Source organism: Trichomycterus rosablanca, chromosome 11, assembly GCF_030014385.1.
Source record: "Trichomycterus rosablanca isolate fTriRos1 chromosome 11, fTriRos1.hap1, whole genome shotgun sequence".
Classification (NCBI taxonomy): Eukaryota; Metazoa; Chordata; class Actinopteri; order Siluriformes; family Trichomycteridae; genus Trichomycterus; species Trichomycterus rosablanca.
Genome location: NC_085998.1, coordinates 5,375,507 through 5,397,621, shown reverse-complemented (window position 1 = coordinate 5,397,621; position 22,115 = coordinate 5,375,507). Strand labels below are relative to the sequence as shown.

Sequence of the window (22,115 nt, the reverse complement as noted above, 5' to 3'; positions counted from 1 at the left end):
TTTCATACTACAACCGACTTAATCTCCAACAATCTTAGTATTTTACTTTAGAATAGTCGAGTTCAGATCGATTATGAATATCAAATAAAATTATTATTACCTAATTTTGGTTCTTTGTGCAGTGTTGTGTGTAGTTGTTCTAACAAGACACTTCTGTAGCTTTGACTAGCTAGCTAACTTTCTCAGGTTTAATCCCAAACCCTACCAAGCTCTCTCTATTAGTGCACTGCACCCCGCAGTGAAGATTCACCTCTGTACACTATCGAGTGTCCTATATATTTATGACAGAGGTTATTTGAAACACAACCCATAATTCGAGGTTTTTTCAGTGCACATGCGCAAGTTTTTTTACGCAAGCGTGATAGGTGGAGCAGTGACGTCATTAAACAGCTGAGCGACCCGCATTCGGTTTCAAAACAAAGCTGCTGCCCCCATAGACACGTTTATATTCTTCCTTTATCATACTGTTATTTTACCTAAATATGCAAATAATTACATGTATAAACAAAGCAATATTAATATTATTAAAAATAATTATCTACTACATCACACACCACATCACACTATATACACACTACACATCACACACTACATACACACCACACTATATACATACTACACATCACTCTATATACACACCACTACACATCACACACTATATACACACCACTACACATCACACACTATATACACACTACACATCACACACTACATACACACCACACTATATACATACTACACATCATTCTATATACACACCACTACACATCACACACTATATACACACTACACTATATACATACTACACATCACTCTATATACACACCACTACACATCACACACTATATACACACCACTACACATCACACACTACATACACACCACACTATATACATACTACACATCACTCTATATACACACCACTACACATCACACACTATATACACACCACTATACATCACACACTATATACACACTACACTATATACATACTACACATCACTCTATATACACACCACTACACATCACACACTACATACACACCACTACACATCACACACTATATACACACTACACTATATATTTACATTTACATTTTCAGCATTTAGCAGACGCTTTTATCCAAAGCGACTAACACAGTGAGCGGAACACAATGAGCAATTGAGGGTTAAGGGCCTTGCTCAGGGACCCAACAGTGGCAACTTGGTGGTGGCGGGGCTTGAACCGGCAACCTTCTGTTTACTAGTCCAGTACCTTAACCACTGAGCTATCACTGGCCCCAGTGACTGGCACCATATACATACTACACATCACTCTATATACACACCACTACACATCACACACTATATACACACCACTACACATCACACACTATATACACACTACACATCACACACTACATACACACCACACTATATACATACTACACATCATTCTATATACACACCACTACACATCACACACTATATACACACTACACTATATACATACTACACATCACTCTATATACACACCACTACACATCACACACTATATACACACCACTACACATCACACACTACATACACACCACACTATATACATACTACACATCACTCTATATACACACCACTACACATCACACACTATATACACACCACTATACATCACACACTATATACACACTACACTATATACATACTACACATCACTCTATATACACACCACTACACATCACACACTACATACACACCACTACACATCACACACTATATACACACTACACTATATATTTACATTTACATTTTCAGCATTTAGCAGACGCTTTTATCCAAAGCGACTAACACAGTGAGCGGAACACAATGAGCAATTGAGGGTTAAGGGCCTTGCTCAGGGACCCAACAGTGGCAACTTGGTGGTGGCGGGGCTTGAACCGGCAACCTTCTGTTTACTAGTCCAGTACCTTAACCACTGAGCTATCACTGGCCCCAGTGACTGGCACCATATACATACTACACATCACTCTATATACACACCACTACACATCACACACTATATACACACCACTACACATCACACACTATATACACACTACACATCACACACTACATACACACCACACTATATACATACTACACATCATTCTATATACACACCACTACACATCACACACTATATACACACTACACTATATACATACTACACATCACTCTATATACACACCACTACACATCACACACTATATACACACCACTACACATCACACACTATATACACACTGCACTATATACATACTACACATCACTCTATATACACACCACTACACATCACACACTATATACACACCACTACACATCACACACTATATACACACTACACTATATACATACTACACATCACTCTATATACACACCACTACACATCACACACTATATACACACCACTACACATCACACACTATATACACACTACACATCACACACTACATACACACTACACTATATACATACTACACATCACTATATACACACCACTACACATCACACACTATATACACACCACTACACATCACACACTATATACACACTACACTTTACACACTACATACACACTACACTATATACATACTACTGTACACATCACACTATATACACACTACACATCACACACTACATACACACCACACTATATACACACTACACATTACACACTATTTACACACCACTACACATCACACACTATATACACACTACACTTCACACACTATATACACACCACTACACTTCACACACTATATACACACCACTACACATCACACACTATATACACACTACACTTCACACACTATATACACACTACACTTCACACACTATATACACACTACACATCACACACTATATACACACCACTACACATCACACACTATATACACACTACACATCACACACTATATACACACTACACATCACACACTATATACACACCACTACACATCACACACTATATACACACTACACATCACACACTATATACACATCACACTTCACACACTATATACACACCACTACACTTCACACACTATATACACACCACTACACATCACACACTATATACACACTACACATCACACACTATATACACACTACACATCACACACTATATACACACTACACTTCACACACTATATACACACCACTACACTTCACACACTATATACACACCACTACACATCACACACTATATACACACCACTACACATCACACACTATATACACACCACTACACATCACACACTATATACACACCACTACACTTCACACACTATATACACACCACTACACATCACACACTATATACACACTACACATCACACACTATATACACAATACACTTCACACACTATATACACACTACACTTTACACACTACATACACACTACACTTCACACAGTATATACTCACCACACTATATACACACCACTACACATCACACAATATATACACACCACTACACATCACACACTATATACACACTACACATCAGACACTATATACACACTACACATCACACACTATCTACACACTACACATCAGACACTATATACACACTACACATCACACACTATCTACACACTACACTTTACACACTACATACACACTACACTTCACACAGTATATACTCACCACACTATATACACACCACACATCACACACTATATACACACTACACTTCACACTGTATACACACTACACATCACACACTATATACTGTACATTATATACTCTCCCCCACATCTCTGGAACTCTCTCCCTCCTGACATTCGCACCATTTATTCTTTCCCTAGCTTCAAAACATGTCTTAAAACGTACTTCTTTAAACTTGCCTACCCTTAATCTGTGTAATTAATTATGTACTGATGTTCAAACCATAAGTATTGTAAGGTGTCCTTGGGTGTTCCGAAAATGTAAATGTAATGTAAATCTATAAGGAAAACATTGAACAAAACAGGTATTAAAGGAACCATGGAGAACCCTCTGCTTTCCAAAACAAAAACATTACAGCTCATCTCAAGTTTGTGAAAGTATATTTTCCTCAGTGCTTGTGAGATAGTGTTCTGTGGATCTATGATAAGGTAACTAGCTTTCAGCGGTTTGCTAATGGTAACAAAATAAAACAGTTATTATGGAAGGTTTAATGTTTGTTTTTTATAAATTAAACTTGTACATGAAGATACCAGAGTGTTTAATACATAATATTTAATACATGTAAGTCTCTGAGATTATTACCAGGTAGCTAATTGTCCTGCTATTAAAGAATGGTAGAAAGACATATATATGTTATTGAAATGCTTTTAGGTCATTTAAAAATTGTCTGGACAATTAAAAATCCAAAACCGTATTTCCAGTGAACTTTGTGCAAAATGCAATAAAAAATAATCTGTGATTTGTTCATTACCTTGACTCTTATTTAACTGATAAAAGTAGTTAAAAGATTTTTAGTGTTTTCACTGATAGACTTTGAATTGCATTTTGTAAATATAAACACATTGAGACATTAGATGTGATGCCTGAAACACACTCAAACAAGTTGGGACAGAGTTGTGTTTACCCCCCACCCCCCGTGTTCAATCACCTTTTCTATTAATGGAACTTTTTAATGGTGAAATTTTGCAAGTGAAATTTTTCAGAGACTTCAGCTGCTCAGCAATCCATGGTTTGTGATTTCCTCTGAGATGAATTGTTGCCCTGTCTAGGATGTGTTATTGCATTACACACAGTGATTCCAGGGATACCAGGCTTCCATGACCTTGACCAGAATAAAGTAGTGGTAAAACATAAAAATTCAATAAAAAAAAGCTTTTTTGTAGAATTTGAAGGGGTGGCACAGTGGCTTGGTGAGTTTTACTGTCACCTCTCGGCAAGAAGGTTCCAGCTTAATTAACATGTGAAGCAGTCCGGGTCCTTTCTTTGTGGAGTGTGCATGTTCTCCTTGTGTCTGTGTGGGTTTCCATCCACAATCCAAAAAACATGTAAGTTGGGTGAATTGGAGATACAAAATGACATATGAACTTGAAGTGATAAATCATGTGTAATCTGCTGACCTGTCATGACTGTAACCAAAGTGTAAAAGAAGTTCTTATAATCCTAATAAACCAACAAACATTTAAGATTTGTGAACATATACCTTATTTCTATATAGAGAAAAAAAAATACTAAAAATTGTGATCAGATGAAAGAGAACAGACAGTGTTCAAGTCCTTGCTCAGGGTCCCAACAATGGCAACTTTGCAGCAGTGGGGCTTGGACCAGCAACCTTCTGATCACTAATAATAAAAAAAAAAAAAAAGAAAAACAGACAGCGTTTAAGTCCTTGCTCAGGGGCCCAACGGTGGCAACTTTGCAGCAGTGAGGCTTAAACCAGCAACCTTCTGATCACTAACTTAAAAAAAAACATGAAAATTATATTATGTAGAGATTTTTATCTGTTCATGTCTTTTTGAATATTTGTATTAATTTCTGTAAAACATTTTCTCAACATGAATCCTTAGCACATTGTCGGATCACACATTTCATACTAAAATATTCTTTCTATTTTATTAATTTAGTTTTGTTGGGAATTTTTTTTTAGCATATGAAATGCTGAGAGAAACGTCTGGATTTCCTTGCTGCTTGAGACCGACGCTGTGTTTCAAACCGCTAGTACAATACTAAAAAGTGTGCACTAGCTATTGCTCTATATGCAGTTTCAATGCTATTTTTACACACTTCCTAGCAGGCAGTGGATGCCGTTTTGAACACAGCCACATTTTACCACATGGAGAAAAGGCGATTCTGAGCTGAGGTAAAAAGTTAATGTGGCTTTTTATATTAATATTTAAATATAACATTTATATATTTAGTTATCTTTCGAGTAAAGAATTCTCTATTCACAAATGTATTTATTTTTGTATAGTTCTGTATAATTAGTGATAATTGCTAACTGAATCTGACAATTAGTTTAGCTTAGTTGAAATTCTGAACAATAAAACGTATTTTATCTTGAAATGACCAGAGAAATAATTTATAATATTTGTTGGCGTGTATTAGTTAATTTTTATGTACTTTTTGTGTGACTATATCCTGGCAGGTTACCTCAGGATTTCTCAAGCTAACTAGCCTAATCAATCGGATCAGTGCTGACTGGAAACCCAAGGTTAAGTCCATCCATCCATCCATCCATTACTCCATCCATTACTCCATCCATTACTCCATCCATCCATCCATCCATCCATTACTCCATCCATCCATCCATTACTCCATCCATCCATCCATTACTCCATCCATTAATCCATCCATCCATCCATCCATCCATCTATTACTCCATCCATCCATCTATCCACCCATCCATCCATCCATTAATCCATCCATCCATCTATTACTCCATCCATCCATTCATCTATTACTCCATCTATCCACCCATCCATCCATCCATTACTCCATCCATCCATCTATTACTCCATCCATCCATCCATCCTACCATCCATCCATCCATCCTTTACTTTATCCATCCATCCATCCTACCATCCATCCAGCCAGCCATACATAAATCTACACATACATACATAATTATTCATACTAATTCAATTATTTATACTATTATACTATTAAGTCAAGTCGATTTTCCTGTGCTTATAAACATAGGGCTGCACCAATTAGACCAGTTGGTCTCATGTTAAGGTTAAATTTATTATTTGTTTAGTGTATTTTTAAGAAGTATCTCGGTGGGTAGCACTGTTGCCTCACAGCAAGAAGGTCCTGGGTTCAATTCCCAGATGGAGCGATCCAGGTCCTTCCTGTGTGGAGGACATGCAGTCAGGTTAACTGGAGATACTAAAGTCCCCCTAGGTAGGTGTGTAAGCGTATTTGCCCTGTGATAGACTGCTTTTTGCTTTTGAGGATTAATAGATAAATAAGATTAATTGGTGTTAAAACAGACAATGAATTAGTAATAATTAAAAAGAAAAAAAAACTATAGTTGAAGTAATGTGTGTCCCACCATTATTTTCATCCCTAGAAATTCTTAAACACAACACTTACAGTGTATCACAAAAGTGAGTACACCCCTCACATTTCTGCAAATATTTCATTATATCTTTTCATGGGACAACACTATAGAAATGAAACTTGGATATAACTTAGAGTAGTCAGTGTACAGCTTGTATAGCAGTGTAGATTTACTGTCTTCTGAAAATAACTCAACACACAGCCATTAATGTCTAAATGGCTGGCAACATAAGTGAGTACACCCCACAGTGAACATGTCCAAATTGTGCCCAAAGTGTCAATATTTTGTGTGACCACCATTATTTTCCAGCACTGCCTTAACCCTCCTGGGCATGGAATTCACCAGAGCTGCACAGGTTGCTACTGGAATCCTCTTCCACTCCTCCATGATGTCATCACGGAGCTGGTGGATGTTAGACACCTTGAACTCCTCCACCTTCCACTTGAGGATGCGCCACAGGTGCTCAATTGGGTTTAGTCCATCACCTTTACCTTCAGCTTCCTCAGCAAGGCAGTTGTCATCTTGAAGGTTGTGTTTGGGGTCGTTATCCTGTTGGAAAACTGCCATGAGGCCCAGTTTTCGAAGGGAGGGGATCATGCTCTGTTTCAGAATGTCACAGTACATGTTGGAATTCATGTTTCCCTCAATGAACTGCAGCTCCCCAGTGCCAGCAACACTCATGCAGCCCAAGACCATGATGCTACCACCACCATGCTTGACTGTAGGCAAGATACAGTTGTCTTGGTACTTCTCACCAGGGCGCCGCCACACATGCTGGACACCATCTGAGCCAAACAAGTTTATCTTGGTCTCGTCAGACCACAGGGCATTCCAGTAATCCATATTCTTGGACTGCTTGTCTTCAGCAAACTGTTTGCGGGCTTTCTTGTGCGTCAGCTTCCTTCTGGGATGACGACCATGCAGACCGAGTTGATGCAGTGTGCGGCGTATGGTCTGAGCACTGACAGGCTGACCTCCCACGTCTTCAACCTCTGCAGCAATGCTGGCAGCACTCATGTGTCTATTTTTTAAAGCCAACCTCTGGATATGACGCCGAACACGTGAACTCAACTTCTTTGGTCGACCCTGGCGAAGCCTGTTCCGAGTGGAACCTGTCCTGGAAAACCGCTGTATGACCTTGGCCACCATGCTGTAGCTCAGTTTCAGGGTGTTAGCAATCTTCTTATAGCCCAGGCCATCTTTGTGGAGAGCAACAATTCTATTTCTCACATCCTCAGAGAGTTCTTTGCCATGAGGTGCCATGTTGAATATCCAGTGGCCAGTATGAGAGAATTGTACCCAAGACACCAAATTTAACAGCCCTGCTCCCCATTTACACCTGGGACCTTGACACATGACACCAGGGAGGGACAACGACACATTTGGGCACAATTTGGACATGTTCACTGTGGGGTGTACTCACTTATGTTGCCAGCTATTTAGACATTAATGGCTGTGTGTTGAGTTATTTTCAGAAGACAGTAAATCTACACTGCTATACAAGCTGTACACTGACTACTCTAAGTTATATCCAAGTTTCATGTCTATAGTGTTGTCCCATGAAAAGATATAATGAAATATTTGCAGAAATGTGAGGGGTGTACTCACTTTTGTGATACACTGTATGTGGACATTTCAGAAAACCCAAAATAATGTGATAAAAACTATTTACAAAAATTTTAGATACAGAAAAAGGACAGTTGCAGAAATAATTTAAAATGTAACGGTACAGCTCCAGCTACTTAGGTTTGAACCCCTGGTTACTCTCTGGTGGGTTTTCCAATGAGTGGGGTGTTACAATTATATGTCAGGAGATAGATTGGCTTTTCTAAATTGCCCCTAGGTGTGAGTGAGTGTGATGTTCTATTAAAAGTTGGTGCGCTGTTCCTTCAGCTATTTTGGACAATAGTTAAATAATAAAACAATGGGCTTGGCTCTGTCTTATAATAAAAACCTATTTAACTGGGATAGGCTGAGTGAGTGCTCTGTGTTCCAGTACATTTACACTTCTCCTTGGCTGAACCTTGGTTATATTCATGAGGATCAGATTGACATCCAGATGTAGCACCAAAAGGGTACAAGGTGTGGCATCAGCCTTCGCCAAAATATGCTCACACATAAAATCAGGGGAATTAGTCTGTTTAATCTGTCACTATAATGGCAGTCTTGGCGACTTTCAAACCTATCCTAAATGGTTTTCTTTTCTGTAGAACAATCTTTTGCATAAAACAAATGAAAACAAGGTGAAACACAGAAATTTGCTTGTCACTGTAATGAGGGGATTTGTTTATTAAATGTCATGCAGCAGTCTGATTTCAGATCAGAGGTCGGACATGTAAGTATTGGAGTAAATGCTTGAGGCATGATGCTCAGAGACTCATCAACGCTGCAAGCCTGAACAGGTTAGTTTATTTTTCATATTTGAGTCGTGCGTGTTTTGAAGGTTCTTTAATGCAGTTATGGTTGAATGTACTAATGGCACACTGTATGTGAACTATTTAGGACCATACAGATCAGTTTTACATGTTTTTATTGAATTTTGGCCTGATTTGTGCAAGTGATCTAATGTAAAACTGCTTTAAATGCGTTAATCGAAGCCTTAATATCATAATCGTCCATACCAGAACTGTAAAAGATACATTTTTAAAAGATCAAGGCATCAGATCTCACGTTTTTTGAGATTTTTGAGATTTACACTCACTTGGTGCAGCATTTTATTACCTTATTGATTAGTGTCTAAGTATTTTTCAATATATTAAGTTTAGCATATAAGTAGAAAATAAAACAAAAATAAAAACAAAAATGTATGACGGTACATTTGGTGTACTGTCTTTGATTCCTCTTATCGTATGGATTTTTCAAATACCACCATACCGTAGCCTAGTTAATACAACAGCTGCAGGCTTTAATATTCAGTAAATCATATAATATTCCTCTATAGACAGTCGAGGAAGAAGCTTTCAGAGCAATAATTAAAACACTGGGCTCCGGGTTTGTCTTACGGGGCAAAAATACTTCAGGTCAGTCACTAAACCAACGTTATAAGTGAACTGGAAGTGGAGATATTTAAAGTCGTCCACTTTTCTACAACAGACCCCTGGTCAAGTTGTAAAGTGGAGTTTGCAAACCTTGTTTTATTTGTTAGAGGGAGAGCTGAGGGTAATTGTACAATACATAAATATTAAATAAACAATAAAAATTGTATTTATTGCATCTGTACTAAATAATACGTACTGATTCCATCATATATTGTGTCATTTTGTGGGGCCAAGCAAAGCTTATAGAACTCAAACCTTCATTATATACATGGTGGAATTAAAATGTTTTATACACTGATCAGCTATAACATTAAAACCACCTCCTCGTTTCTACACTCACTGTCCATTTTATCAGCTCCACTTACCATATAGGAGCACTTTGTAGTTCTACAATTACTGACTGTAGTCCATCTGTTTCTCTACATACTTTTAAAACCTGCTTTCACCCTGTTCTTCAATGGTCAGGACCCCCACAGGACCACCACAGAGCAGGTATTATTTAGGTGGTGGATCATTCTCAGCACTGCAGTGACACTGACATGGTGGTGGTGTGTTAGTGTATGTTGTGCTGGTATGAGTGGATCAGACACAGCAGTGCTGCTGGAGTTTTTAGATACCGTGTTTACTCACTGTCCACTCTATTAGACACTCCTACCTAGTTGGTCCACCTTGTAGATGTAAAGTCAGAGACGATCGCTCATCTATTGCTGCTGTTTGAGTCGGTCATCTTCTAGACCTTCATCAGTGGTCACAGGACGCTGCCCACGGGGCGCTGTTGGCTGGATATTTTTGGTTGGTGGACTATCCTCAGTCAAGCAGTGACAGTGAGTGGACACGGTGTTTAAAACCTCCAGCAGCGCTGCTGTGTCTGATCCACTCATACCAGCACAACACACACTAACACACCACCACCATGTCAGTGTCACTGCAGTGCTGAGAATGATCCACCACCTAAATAATACCTGCTCTGTGGTGGTCCTGTGGTCCTAAAAATGTATGTAGAGAAACAGATGGACTACAGTCAGTAATTGTAAAACTACAAAGTGCTCCTATATGGTAAGTGGAGCTGATAAAATGGACAGTGAGTGTAGAAACGAGGAGGTGGTTTTAATGTTATGGCTGATCGGTGCACTAGTCATAAATAATAAAATAAGATAAACGTCTAAGCTAATGAGACTTTGTGAATGTTGTGCAGAAAGTTCCATACTGCAGCTTTAAAGCAGTCATGTGATTGTTTAATGCATCATGTGATGTCCTGCAGGGGGCACTGCTGGGTGACTTATAGCCTTTACTGGGAGTGTGTGTTGAGAGACGAAGCAGGTCAGAGGACGATCTCGATCTCAGTCAGACGGGACAGACCAGCTTCAGGTTGGTGCAGAATTACTGATTCACTCATTCACTCACTCACTCACTCAGTCATTTATCCATGTTTACCCGTATTCTCTTTTGATCTTCTTGTGTGATGTCATCGCTCGGCTATTTCAGTAAACACTGTGTGTGTGTGTGTGTGTGTGTGTGTGTGTGTGTGTGTGTGTGTGTGATTATTTCCGTTATATAACTTATCGACTGTCTGATTCTCCTCTCACCTGCTGGTTTGTTTCCTGTTTCTAATTCTTTCTGTCTGCTCACCCCTCACTGTCCCTGACTCCTAAAGACGGCTCGGGTGACTTGTCGGCTCCAGAAGGTTTATTAGATACAAATTACATGAGCACTTACCCAGAAAGCACTGCAGCAGTCTGACGCAGTGTACTTTTATTAAAACAATGGCCTCGACTGTGTCTCATATTGGGCTGAGTGAGGCTGTGCTGTGAACTGGGCTGTGTTCCAATACCGTCCCTGACATTCACTCGTACACCTCTCCTCGGCTGAATCTTGGCTGTATTCGCGAGGATCAGATAGACATCCAGAGGCAGCACCAAAAGGGTGCAAGATGTGGCATCAGCTTCTCCCAAAATATGCATATACCCCTCACACCCCCACATATTCAGGGGATGAATATGCATTTTGTTTAGAATATGAGAAATCACTACTGAGAAGTGAAACACAGCAGGTCTCTGTATTTCACTCACTGTGTGCCACGAACAGCAGCGAGTGAAGATCAGAATGCACAGCAGTTTCATACAGACACTGAAGTTGTAATAAAGTTTTTCCACACTACACATACACCTTTATTAGCATCCAGGTGAAACAAAATACACTGTAGGTTTAGGGTTAGGATGGGCCAGGCTGTAGGATGAGTGACCTAGCATGACAGCACTGCTTGTATATAGACAGGAAGTGAGTGATGCTGTAGCAAACCATCTACAGGAACACACACACACACACAGAATGCATAGTGAGTCATACAGAAAATAGCAGTGTGGTCTGTGTAACTGCTGTGTTAAGCACCTCATCAGTGTCCTGTCTGATCCATCCGCCCATTTCTTTAGATTTTATGTTTAGATTCCCTAGTCTATAATGTCTTCATATCAGCCAATCAGAGAGCACCATGTCAGCTGTTTCTTTTCTAATCGCCACAGTGGCGTTATTATTCTTTAAAATAAAAATCTTCATCAATCTGGACTGCGTAAGACATGGAGTTCAAATAAATCAGATTTTCAACCATGAAAAATATATTATATTAAGTTTTAATGCTTTACACTGATTCCTGATGCTGAGATGTACTGTTAGTTAGTTACACTGTAATAACATGTTATAGAGCTAAACCTTTTTCTACAATGTGATGGCCAGTGTTATGAGTAACATCTGCTCCTTTTTTTATCAATATCCAGTCGAATGTTTAGTATGTTAAACCCACAGTGAGTATGATCTTATATACTGTATCTAAGAACTATTAGGACAGTGTAAATGGTAAAAAATAAAAGGAAATATAAACAAGTAATATGGTAATAATGTTACATTTAATTTAAGTTCTGCTTTAACTTTGGAAGTTTAGTTTTTTGCTGGCTATGCCCTTTTAAGTAGCTCCTCTTTCCTGAAGAACTGACTCATATAATGTGTTAGTATCAGTGTGAAAGCCTGTTTTCCAAACCGGTGTAGTAGTAGTAGTAGTAGTAGTAGTAGTAGTAGTAGTAGTAGTCTTTATTGTCACTATAAATTGCAACAGGTACACTTACAGCGAAATTAGCCATCAAGGGGGGGGGGGGGGGGGGGGGGGACAGGATAAGAAACAAGAAATAATAAACACATTGGGAGAGTAGGAGATAAAAAAAAAAAACAGCAACCAGATTGTGCTCCCTGAGGAGCACACTATGGTAACACGAAAAAAAGCCCCTTACAGCACACAAGCACATGTAAACATAAGAACATAACATAGTCACACCACCAGCCACGGGTTAGGGATGTGGGGGATGAAAAGTAACCAACTACGACAAGCAGCCATCCCGCGATTCGCAGCCATAACCAGCGCACGCTGCAGACCCGTCCTGCCGTATTGGTGGAATTAAGCTAAGAGTGGAGACGTTGGGTCGGGGGTTGGGAAAATGTTCTGTCAGTCCTTCATTCCTGTAAGCAAAAAGTCTGTACAAAGTTCGCGATAAGATTGCGTTTACAGCAGTTGCTACCCAGAATGAAAGACAGCCAGAGAGCAGGGGAGGGTAGGTACGAGATGACCCGTAGCAACAGATCCACTGGAGGCATTTCCTTATCAGCAAGGCCGATGCTGATAACAGGGTAAGCCGAAGAGCAGAAATGACTTGTTTTTTTAAATCTGAGCACGAGTAAAAATTTCTCAACACATGCTCTCAGATTGAGTCAGGCGTACCCCCAGGCGTACTCCCAAAAATAACAGAGGTAACTCTAATAAATAAATAAAAAAAGATATTTAAAAAATATAAGAAATTAATTTAGTTGTTTTATTTCATACCGTTTATTTAAAAGATCTCACGTTTCTACTATCAAGAACATATTTGAATATGAAGTCTAATAATTTATATCAAGACCATGATTTTTACTATTATTAAATGTACGGTCAGGCTTCTGTTTAGTGTAACATAGTTAAAAATACAGCAAATCAAAAATAAATATGGTTACAGACTGAAAATAAATGAATTGTAATTAATCCAATACAACCCAACACTTTGAGAACTGTGAGATCATCCTCCATAATCTTTGACGATTTGTGTGGGCGTGTGTTTTAAATGTTTTATATATGTTCAATATTAGTACTGTACGTGTGCATGTATGGTTGTATGGTAGTACAAAGTAGGATGTGTAGTGTCTCAGGGTACTCAAACCTATGTAAACCATCAGTATAAAATACAGACTGACTGTTATCAACAACATATTTGAACTGTTTTATTACAAATGTCAGTAGAATGTGATCTTGTCATGATAAAAAGCTCGTGTACTTGGAGTATGTCTAGTTATGTGTGTGGAACATGTGTAGTTATTCGTTCACTGAGGTAAGGAGGAGTAAGAAGACATTTAAGACATTTAAAAAAACAATAAAATAATCAATCCTAAAGGAGACAGGCAGCCAATGGAGTGATTGAAATGCTGGTGTAATATGATTCCACTTTCTTTTATTTGTTAGGACTCTAGCAGCAGCATTCTTGTTGCAGGTGTCTAACAGACCTTTTGGGAAGTTTAGTCAACAGCATTACAAAAATTTGCCTTGAAGTGACAAAGGCATGCACTAGTTTCTCACTATCGTCAGGGTTAGAATGTCCCGAGACTTTGAGACATGCTGAAGATGTGGTATTTAAAACTAAGCTCACTGTCAGAAATGACTCCCAAGATTACTGACACATTGTTTGGCCTCCACATTCATGTGATCCAGATAAGCCTGTTTGTCATTCGTTTGTGTCTCACGACCCACAATCGGCAATACTCTTTTGCAACTGCAAGAACAGGGAGCTATGTACATCACCTGTGTACCAATGAATATAAATCTAGTGTGTATATGCTTCAGCAGGAAGCAAAGGCGCATACAGGTTAAATAGCAACAGCCATAGAATGGATCCTTCAGGGTCTCCACAGGTAGTTGCATGTCGTTTTGAAGCATCGTTGCCCATTGTAACACAGTAGTCACAGTCACGTATACTGTATATGATAGAAACTACTCTAAGTCGGAATAACCCAGAATTTTATGGTCAACCTAAATCTAACAGGAACAAAACTGAGATGTTACATATGTCTTTGTTGTATTATAGATAATTTAAAACTTTAGGAAGTGCCATTTACCTGTTGTGACAGGCCCTTAAACCAGACTAGAACACCTATTAAAGCTAGTTGGTAATAAGATAACTAATTAATAAATTATATTGACATCACTTTCTTGGGGTGACAGTGTGCACAGTATCGGCCTAAAGTGAGCTTCAAACCTATTTAAAAAATTGAGTATCAAGGATCAAGAGCACAGGTTGAAAGGTTTAGTAATAAAACTAAATCTAAAAATTTACCAGAGCCAGTTGGTTCAAAGCACGACCTGTTGCTAATTGTAAAGGTATTAATTGGCATTTTAGCCAGGGCAACGCTGTTCTTCCTAATATCTGTGATCTTATCATTAAAAATGCTGCTAATTCATTACATTTAATAGGAGAGAGAAATTCTGCAGAGCTAGAGGCAGCAGGGTTTAGTGTTTGAGCAAAAGTTGAGAAGAGAACATTTGCATCGTTTTTCTTATTTTTAAATAAATTTGTAAAACAGGCTGTCCTGGCTGACCTTATCTCATGGTTAAAGTTTTTAAGTTGTGCTTTATACAGGGCAAAGTGAATCGTCAGCTTTGTGTGAACTGTCTTCTCTCTGCTCTTCTGCGGCCTCGATTAAGTTTTATAATTGGGATTGAGTTTGTCCAGGGAGTTTTTTGTAAAAAAACCTGGACTTTACCATCTCTGCAAGAATATTAGCTGATAGGTTAAGATTGAGAGTGCATTTGATTAATAAAGGCTACAGCAGTATATGCAGTTATATAATGCTTAGGCCTAGTTACTGTTCTTTTGTCACCTACGGCTTTTGTACATGCTTTTATGCAAAAAAATTGATCTGAAGTCACAGCATCAGCAATTTAAGTAACGTTTACATATCTATCGATATATCGATCTATCTCTGGATTGTGATTTGGTTTGATATTGATTTGGCACAGTTTTTACACCGGATGCCCTTCCTGACACGACCCCCCCCTATTTATCCGGGCTTGGGACCGGCACTACAGTGCACTAGTTTATGCATCCTAGTCTCTAGGTACCTATAGGGCAATTCAGTGTCTCCAATAAGCCTGGCTGCATGTTTTTGTACTGTGGGAGGAAACCGGAGCCTGGAGGAAACCCACGCAGACACGGGGAGAACATGCAAACTCCACACAGAAAGGACCCGGACCGGCCCACCTGGGGACCCAGGACCTTCTTGCTGTGAGGCGACAGTGCTACCCACTTAGCCGCCGTGCCGCCCCAGTAACATTTACATATAAGAGACGCTAAATAAGTAAGTCTAGGGAATGAGTGGGACCTGACACATGCGCTGAAAGATTAAAAGACATTAGCAGCCTAATAAACTCAGAAGTAACTGGATAAGTGGGCCTTTTCATGTAAATATTAAAGTATTACAGTTTTTCTCAATTGCTTTGGTGCATTTCTCTGATCAGAATTAAAATTCTCATAACTGTTAGTTCAACCTCCACAAGATTTAGTCATTTGTGCACATCATAGTAGCAGTTTCTCATTCCTTCCAACAAACTGCAAATGCTTTTGGACATGCATCAATTGCTTCCATACAATTCTCTGCTGTTTTATAACATTATCATTTGCTATGCCATGTCAGTCAAAATAAACTATACTTATAAATAGAGATGCATGAGAACCGATACTGGTATCGGGTACTTGCCTGATACCGCGCTCATTAACTCGTACTCGTACTCGCAAACGAGGCTCCGATACTAAACATCCGATACCGTGTCTATTGCTGCATTACACCTGGTTCACACTACACGATGTTTTGCCCTGATTTTCGCTCGGCGGCTGGTCGGCGCTAGATTTGCCGGCTCGGGAGCAACTCGGCGTTGGCTCGGCGATCAAAACTCGGCTTTTGATCGCTAAGTGTGAGCGCGCGTGTGCCAACCTACAGTCCGACCCCATCTGAGCCGATTCTATCAGCACATTATATAAATTCGTGGTTCACTTTGGTAAATCATAAGCGGTTCTTGCTTTTTGATGTAGATGAGAGCAGCAAACGTTACTTCACAGAGTCAAGCATAGACAACAGTTCATCAATTACTAAGTTGGTTAGTTCAGGATCATCTGCTCTGACTGAGAGAAAACGTTTAGCTCCACAGACAGAACGACTCTGAGTCGGCTCCCGCTCTGTGGTAAGAAGCAGTATAATTAAGCCTGAGCTTTTTAAGGTAAGCGAGTCACACAAAATGTTCTGTAGTATTTGGTGTTTATTTACAACCGCAACATTCATTATAACAGTAAACACGGAGAGATGACTGAGAAAAGAAACTTACGCTGCGCTTAGAATTAATTGACTCCTGAATCACTTATATCGATACTGTGAACAGAGCATCTCCTCTCTTAAAGACACACACACGTCCTATAACAGCTGTCATCGCTTTTGTGACCGGTTTATCTTCACTGATAGCTCTATTTTGAAGGTTTTTTTCAGACTGAACTGAATAACATTAAACGTACCTGAGTGCGTGGTCAGTTAGTGGGTGAAAAATTAATTGCTTTAGTTTTAGAAGTAAAAAAAATCTCGTAATGCAGCGCCCCCTGGTCAGGCACTGGCGCCCCCTCAGACAAGTACTCCCCCAGGTTGAAAACCCCTGTTCTAACATGTCAGATATCTGATCCAATAGGTATTGGTATCGGTATCGGCAAGTACAAAAATACATGTACTTGTACTCGTACTCGGTTGGGAAAAAATGGTATTGATGCATCCCTACTTATAAATGCTGAATAGTCATTCCCTATGAAACTAATAGTCCTCATTTCATTGCTTAAATCATTACATACAAAAATGTTGAACTAGTTGTCAAAATCAGTATGTTGTATGTTCCAATTCAGTTCCAATATGTACTGCAATATTGTTTACAGTTGTGCACAGCTCTACCCAAAGGGTGTTTCTTATGTTTGTTGTAAATAAGTTTGTACATTGCTTTATCACAATGCTGTGAACAAATTACAATTGCAAAGAGAATATGCAGTAAAAATGTAAAACATACATATTGTATTCATTTACCTTACTAAATACAGTAATGTGTAACTTAACTGTAGATTTCAAATGGGTGTGCTAATAGTGTATAGTGCTGTCTTGAGCATTTTCAGGTAGTGTCACCATGATCTGACTTTTTCACACTTACAGAGTGAACTGTCATAATGAAAACATGACAAAGCCATTTGACTATCTTGTTCATAAACAATGGTGTCAGGACTTTTAATTTTGATGACACTGACACTTTCATTGACATGAATACTTGCTTTTGAGGAACGAACTCTCCATTTTGAGCAAGTGACACACTTTTGCAGGTTATCAACTAGGTTTTGCAGTGTGTACTAATTGTTTTGAGAAATGCACTTACTGTTGTGCAAATGTTAATAGTGATGTGAGAAATGCACCAAAGCGACTGAGAAAAACTGTAATATATAGTATAAATATTATTCATTATATCTCCCAAACTCATCAAGAAGGTCTGAATGATGCCTAGGTGAATCATATATGACAAGGTTTACAGAACCATTATGATCAAACCAGTATTATTAAGTCGCTGTCAAGAAGAGATCAATAATATAATTTTCTGTTTATTAAGATAAGATAAGATAAGACTTTATTGATCCCCTTAGGGAAATTAACTTGTTACAGCAGTAGGAAGACAGGAAAAACAGAAATAAATACAACTAAGTTAAAATATTGCACACATAGTGTGTATAGTTGTTTACTCTAAAAAATATCAAAAAATAATATATACATTAAAAACACGAGAAAAAAGACAAAAAGGAGCCGCTCAGGTGGCGCAGCGGTAAAAAAAATAAAAAAATAAATACAACAAAAAAACAAAACAAGAAAGACGGACCTGCTGCAACGGGCAGCCACTCGGGCAACAGTAAATGATTTGCTTGTCAGTGAGCAGACATTCAGTACAGCTGCTTGAAGGACTCTATGTAAATATCCACATTATTTAAATGCTTTACTGTGCAAGAGCTGAAAACACAATTGTAATGATAAAAACTAAATCATAAAAATAAATCATGAATTTAAAACTATCGCTCAGGCCTAGCTTAGTCTCACTTCCATTATTCAGAGGACAGCGTATGCATTGAAAAACCCCAGCACCCACTCTCCATGGGCCATGCAACTTGTCTTTCTTACGTTCAAGAGCCTCCTTCATCTGCTCCTTCTATAGCATGTTGAGCTCAGGCGTTAAAGACTTGCTTCCATGAAACAGTCCACAATATACTTTACAGCCGGAGTGTGGTCTTTGCAAGGGAGGGAGGCAATTTCCTAAGTCGACTGCCAGTTTCCTGCCCACTGAAGAGAAGGCCGGCTGCTTTCGGATGTCGTTTATTCTGGCCATGAATATGTTGGCAGAAGCAGCGGAGACCAAGTGTAGAGGATCCTTCACCAAATCTGAAGTATGGCAGCCCCTCCGTCAGAGCCTTCATGGATGACTTGGCAGTAACATGGCATGGCTTCAGTATCGCGCACTAGATGGGTCCTGCGAGGTTTGGAGAAACTTATCACTTGGGTCAATCACTGGTGGCAAAAAGAGGAAAGATTACTGACATGTTTTGGTTCTCTCTGGGAGGCCTGTTAAGAGCCTCGGTAAGACATTTGATTGCTCCCCAAGAGGTCACAAATCAATATTTGGATGCCTGGCTAGAGGCTATAGATAATTCCAGTTAGTGGCCTGACTGAAGAGTTCATGCATGAGGGTGTTTCAGTAATCCTAAGATCACACAGGCTGGAATTGAGGTCAGAACGGAAAGAAGATGGAAGACATGAGATGCAGTTGACCGAGCAAAGTCACAATTATGCAACAATGTGCTTGTTGGAACACTCGCTTCTGGCAAAGCAGGACAGGGTAATACTCCCAGCTGCACACTGTGATGAGGTCAAGGGCAAGGACAGAAGACAGCTGGTCTGGAAAGAAATGAAAGCTGAGGTGAAGGAGGTGCTCGGGCTGTGGCAACAATGTGCACGGATTCTGTGGAAACAATCTACAGATCTCCTGGTCTGAGTTCTGGCAGGCAGTTGGTCCTCATCCTATTGGTATACGATGTGTTGCCCAGTCCATCAACCCTCTTCTGTTGGGGCAAGGTAGAGAAATATATGAATACATTCTGAGCTTATGCCCTAAAGCACCAGAGCAAGTTTGCTTTCACTGACGCCATGGTAATAGCAGGAATCTTCAGCAATGCCCTTGAACAGACCAAGAAAGTACAACAACCCAGAAAGGCTATTTCATTCGTCGAGTGAATCCAGAGACAAACACCAGATTAACAAAAGGGAGACTTACTGCTGCAAAGGATTGGTAGCTGAAGGTGGAAGGCAGCTCTGTTTCCCTTAGAACATCACAGAGACCAGTTTGTACTTTGATATAATCTTAGCAACAACAAAGCTGACTATACCATGGAAGGAAAGAATTGAGAAGGCCAGTGAGAGAAAGAAGGACAAGTCTGTGGAACTAGCGAACAGTGCTGCGGAGAGAGTTGTAGAGGGAATCGATAGCCCTGTGGTTAAGATACTGTACTAGTGATCAGAAGGTTCCTGGTTTAAGCTCACCGTTGCCAAGTTGCCACTGTTGCAAAGCCCTTAACCCTCAATTGCTCAGAATGCCATTGGCTGCAGAGTTTTCTTTTTGTATTTCTTTATGCATTTCTCCCCTTTTTTCCCTATTTCTAGTGTAGTCAATTAGTCTTCCATGGCTGGAGATCCTGATCGTGTCAGAGGAGGGTATATATGCCTGCCCACGCCCCCTCCGACACGTGTGCAGTCACTGGAACCGTTCCGTTCTTATTCACCCATACTTTGGTGGACTCGCACACGAGGCCACCTCTGTACTTGCACAGCGTTTAAGGACTCCACCCACTTATTAGTCTGGTCTTTCCCACCCAGCAGACTGATGGCCAATTTTGTCTGGTGCAGGCACTGCCAATTGTGCTGGCTAGAAGGCGCCCAACTGACCAGTAGCAGAGCTGAGATTCGAACCAGGGAGTTTAGAATCTTAGCGCTGGTGTGCTAGTAGAAAATTCCACTGCGCCACTTTGGTGGCAGCAGAGGTTTTGTTGGCTACTTACTATGCCTACTTTTGTTAGATACTTAATTTATAAGGCCTCAAGATGACTCTGGAGTAGGAGGGGCGATCCATGACATGTTACTTGATGACAGACTGCAATTTGATCAACACTGATGAAGTCTCCTGGAAGAGGGTGTCTGATAGTTGACACATCGAAAATGCCCAGTGTACCATCACTGATGATGTGCCCAAGAGCATGGCATGATGTATGTTTAAACTACAGTTTTGAAAAACTATTTCATTATTTATATATTTATAATTATATATTTAACACCAGTCAGTATCCATGATCAGCTCCTCTATCACTTCATTTCTTTCCCTCTCTTTATGTCTTTCTATTTTCTGAGTGCATATGTCTATCATACGTCTCATTTTACATTTTTTTCATCGGTTGTTTTTGCCCTCAATTTTTTCCCCTTAATCTTTCCCAAGCTGATGCCACCTTAAAGCCTGGCTGCATGAGGGTGAGAGGAAAGAAAGTGATGAAGACATAGATGCAGTTATATGATGATTTAATGTCTGTGAGGCAGCAATTGCATCCTTTTTGTTGAGCAGAATGGTTCTGGTCCGCTGCCCTGTTTTCAATTCTCTTTTTCCTTCCTCTCTTCATTTACTATTCTTTCCTTTTATTCTTTCCTTCTGCTTTTTTCTGCACTCGTCATTTCTCGTTGCTGCTTTGATCAGGCAAATCTCAAATGGGTTCAAGTTAGTTTTCTCCATTCTTGTCTATCTGTCCACCATGTACGGTGCAAATGTATCTTTGCTGTTTTTTTCCAAATCCTTACTTGTTGTTTTTGGGTTTCGTCATTCAATTTGTTGCT

General features: G+C 39.5%; 2 protein-coding genes across 3 annotated transcripts in view; one reads left to right on the top strand and one right to left on the bottom strand.

The window, feature by feature from the left end:
• trip12 (thyroid hormone receptor interactor 12) overlaps positions 1-173 on the bottom strand; it is a 74,939-nt gene extending 74,766 nt beyond the window's left edge. The window contains exon 1 of the mRNA XM_063005008.1: positions 101-173. The gene's annotated coding sequence lies outside the window, so the exon portion shown is untranslated. The remainder of the gene's footprint in view (positions 1-100) is intronic.
• A 5,624-nt stretch (positions 174-5,797) lies between these two features.
• The window catches only part of zbtb38 (zinc finger and BTB domain containing 38), a 33,867-nt gene continuing 17,549 nt past the window's right edge, over positions 5,798-22,115 (top strand). Inside the window, exons 1-4 of one of the 2 annotated variants that reach the window (XM_063005002.1) lie at positions 5,798-5,820; positions 6,106-6,171; positions 9,329-9,425; positions 11,323-11,429. The gene's annotated coding sequence lies outside the window, so the exon portion shown is untranslated. Of the gene's footprint in view, positions 5,821-6,105; positions 6,172-9,328; positions 9,426-11,322; positions 11,430-22,115 lie in introns of those variants that run through there. The other variant, XM_063005004.1, reaches the window with a different exon arrangement.